Source organism: Primulina tabacum, chromosome 9 (assembly GCF_025594145.1).
Source record: "Primulina tabacum isolate GXHZ01 chromosome 9, ASM2559414v2, whole genome shotgun sequence".
Taxonomy (NCBI): Eukaryota; Viridiplantae; Streptophyta; class Magnoliopsida; order Lamiales; family Gesneriaceae; genus Primulina; species Primulina tabacum.
Window position 1 is genome coordinate 29,752,157 of NC_134558.1, and position 4,382 is coordinate 29,756,538.

The window sequence follows — 4,382 nt, forward strand, 5'->3', positions numbered from 1 at the left end:
AAATTTGGTGGGAAACTTACTAAATATAGCATATTATTATATAAATATCTATTTTGATAAGGCATATTGGGGTATTGGACAAAACAAAATACTTTACTGTACAAATGTATATAAATAATTCAATATTTAAAATATGCATTTAATAACCAAAAAACTTTAACTTGTTAGACAAAATATCTTTTTTGTTTAATCAATAATACATGTATAGCTTATATAAAATAAATATAGATTAAGAATTTTCTTGTTAATAATACAAAATTAGTTTGTCTAGTGTCGGTTTATAGGTTTACATATATTACTTTATATATAATACAATAAACTTCGAGTGAACTTAAAATTAATTTTCAAGTGTTAGAAATTAAATAATTTTTATATATATACGACCATTTAATACGCATGCATACATTAATTTGGTTGTACAAAATATTATTTAAATTAATGAGTATGTTAATTAATTCATTCAACACGATGGGAGATTATGGCATTTGAATGTTACTGCGGTTCATAATTAATTATGAAAATGAATAACTTTGGTCACATTAAGGACAGAGCTAGAAAATGAATATTGAGAGGTAAAAAAATGTTTTAAAAATTGCAGGGAAGTAAAATCAAATATTTAGATGGAGGTGAAAAAAATATAATTATTTCATATTTTTAATCAATGAAATTAAAAAATTGAGGGACGATTTTTTAAACATGTTTCAAATTTCCAGAATTCATATTTAAATTTTGAATAACAAGTTGAATTTGGTTTATAATTCTCAGAATGAAATTTAATTTTTGGATTTGAAATGTAATTTAATTTGTTTGTAATTTCTAGAAGAGATTCAGTTTTCAAAGTGTTATACACACAAATATTAATATACAGTGTTAGAATAAATTTTGTTGTGGAGATGCTAGTAAAAACCAGTAGATGCTGGCTTAAGTACAAAACCAGTAGATGTAAATAAGCAGAAAACCAGAAGCACTTGTACTGCGCTAAAATCAGTAGTGCTTAATCTACTTAACAAATGACTTCTTAGCTAAAACCAGAACTAGAAGAAATACAAACCCGAAATAAACACTAGCAGAATTTTGCGTATCTCAAGTCTTTAAATATTACCGTTAATCTATTAACGTGATACTAGCATTTATTGCTTCATTAAATGCCATTAAATGTTGTACGGGAACATTTAAGACGACTTACCATTTTTGGTATGAACTGAGACTGATTGCTTTAATGTATTCTGTAGGATCCATTTTCAGCAATAAATCTGAACCACTGAAAAGTCAAAAGAGCCGTTCAGATTTTAGAACGTTGGATGAAGCCTATATATGGAGACGAAGCACTTTTCAAGAAAGAGAGAAGAGAACGAATCTCAATCAAAAAATTTCATTCGAGCATCGCTAGAACTTTCAGTTATCTCAAAAGCTCAACACTGAAAAAGCAGCACACGCTTCATTGCATACATTTGATCATTTGAGATCATTTTGTGCTAGCTATTTTCTTTATCTCTTCTTAAGCTATTCACTTCACTATCTCATTAATAGAAGAATTTGTAACTGGAAAAGAGTCATTTCCAGAACTTAAGATTATTCAAGTAGTTGAGTTGTAAAACTAAGAGTTTTAGTAGGCGAAGGGTAAGTCCTGTTGAAGTGGGTGTGTACAACTGTTGTACTGTATTCACCAAAGTCTTTTAGTGATACCTTCTGGAAACAGAAGAAGGGGAGACGTAGAAGATTCATCTTCGAACTTCCAGAAACAAACCCTGTGCCATCTACTGCTTTTCTGTTTTACTATTTTTCACCCACTAACCAACAGATCGTTTCCGCACATTATCTTGTGATCTGCTGGTCTTTAAACTTGAACAAAAAAACCGCTAGCATCTCTAACAGGATTCTAGCACATCATTCTGAAAAATCGATTAAGTTTGCCGTTGAGTTTATTCAGCCCCCCTCTAAACTCAACCCGATCCTCAACAAGTGGTATCAGAGCAGGTTATTCTTGTTCTGAAAAATATTTAACAGAAATAGCTCACTTCAGCAAAATTCAAATGTTCTCAAAAGAAGACTTTGATGACTGGAAAATCAGAATGCAAGCTCATCTTGCAGCTCAAGATGATGACATGTGGTATGTCATAACAGATGGTCCATTAAAATCTTAAAGCCAAATCCAGCTGTTGCTATCACCGAAGGTGCACCTCAGATGCTGGAAAAACCAAGATATGAATGGACAAGTGAGGACAAGAAGAAAGCCAATCTTGACAACGTTGCAAAGGACATTCTGTACAAGACACTCGATAAAAATACCTTCAGCAAAATCAAGATGTGCCCTACTGCCAAGGAAATCTGGGAAAACTTGATTCAGATCTGTGAAGGAAACGAAGAAACTAAGGAAAACAAACTTTCTGTAGCCATGTAGAAGTTTGAGAATATGAAGATGAAGGCTGGAGAAACTATGAATGAGTTTGATGAACGCTTCAGTAGCCTTGTCAATGAACTCTCAGCTCTTGGGAAAGATTTTGGCAACAGGGAAGTTGCATTAAGGTAATGAGAGCCCTACCCAGAGAATGAGACGTCAAAACGATGGCAATGAGAGCTTCCAGGGATCTAAACAAGTTAGAACTACATGACTTGTTCTCAGATCTGAAGGCATATGAGTTTGACTTGAAGTTCGAAGTGGAGAAGAGCCCTTAGCAATTCCACCAACCAAAGCTCTCGCAGCTACTGTTAACTCTACTGCTACAGTTGCCCCAAGTTCATCTTCTGCTACTGCTATAGAAAGTACTTCTGAGAGAAGCGCTGAATAGATAAGCAATGACGCAATGTCATTATTTGTTAAGAAGTTTTCCAGATTCATGAGAAAGAATCACATAACATTTCAAAGTCCCAACCGCAATTTCAATAAAGAATCACCATCTGGTGATATGGCATGCTTTAACTGCGGAAAAGTTGGACACTTCATTGCTGATTGTCCAAAACCAAAGAAGGATGACCAGAAGAAGAAGGGTGTCAAACGCAATGATAAAAAGACCAGAAGAGACAGAAAGGCAATGATTGCAGAAGAAAGTAAGTCCAAATGGGCAGACTCAAGTTCCGAATCTTCTGGTTCTGATAGCCATTCAAGTGACAGTGATGAAGATGAGATCAAATGTCTGATGGCAAATACGGAATCAACCTCGACATCCGGAGAGGTATTTGACTTTGACTCTGATGAATTTACATGCACTGATTTAGTCAAAGCATTACACGACATGGTAGAAGAGTATTCAAGACTTTCTCAATCATTCGAGGAAGTTAAGATTGAAAATCAGAACTTAAGAGATCAGAACAATAAGTTAACTTGCTTGCAAGTAAACATCTGTAATGATTTACAAGTTGAGATGAGTAAATTAAAAACTGAGAATGAAAGAGTAAAAGCAGATTACCAGACGATGCTTTCTGAAAACCAGAAGTTATCGATACTGGTGAATGCTTGGAACAAGTCCTCTATTTCACTCGAAAAGATGCAAGAGTTACAAAAACAATCTGGAGACAGGAGTGGTCTCGGATTTTGTAATGATGAAGGCACTTCTGTAACGAATACTAAGCCAAAACTGGATATGTGCAAAGGAAAGTACATTCATTTTGTGAAATCCAGTGTGGTACAGAAACCAGAAGTACCTACTGCTTCAATTGAAAGAAATGTAAATCAGATGAACAAAAGGATGCATTATGGTCTGGGTTATGTTGAACCTAAGGAAAGAGTTGTCCAGAGTTCTGGATCCAGTAGAGGATTCAACTCAGGAAGACAACCTCCTATGAAGATTAAAAACTATCAGTACTACAATTCTAGACCTGTTCAGAAGAGATACAGGCCAGACAACAGAAACAGAAGGGAAGAACAACATGCTAAGATGCATAATGTTAGAAATAACAGACTCTCTGTTGCACACACCTCCATGGATACCCGAAATACGAAAATTGTACAATTGTGGGTTCCAAAGGGACTAATAAGGCTTGGACCCAAGTAGATTGAGTACCAGATACTAAAATTTGTGTTTGCAGGTACAGGTGAAGAAAGCCAAGATCAGTAGCTCAACATGGTATTTGGACAGTGGATGTTCCAGACATATGACTGGACAGAAGAGTCTACTATCAGAAATAGTGAGTTGTGCTGGACCAGAGATAACCTTTGGGGACAACTCAAAAGGTAAAACCGTGGGTAAGGGTAAGATTATCCATGGTAACATCACTATTAAGGATGTGCTCTTAGTTGAAAATCTTTGTTATAACTTGATCAGTATTAGTCAATTATGTGATAATGGATTTTCAGTAGCTTTCCAGAAGCACACTTGCACAGTTAAAAATGCTGATGACTCTACTGTTTTAACCGGAGTTAGAAAAGGCAACACCTATAAAAT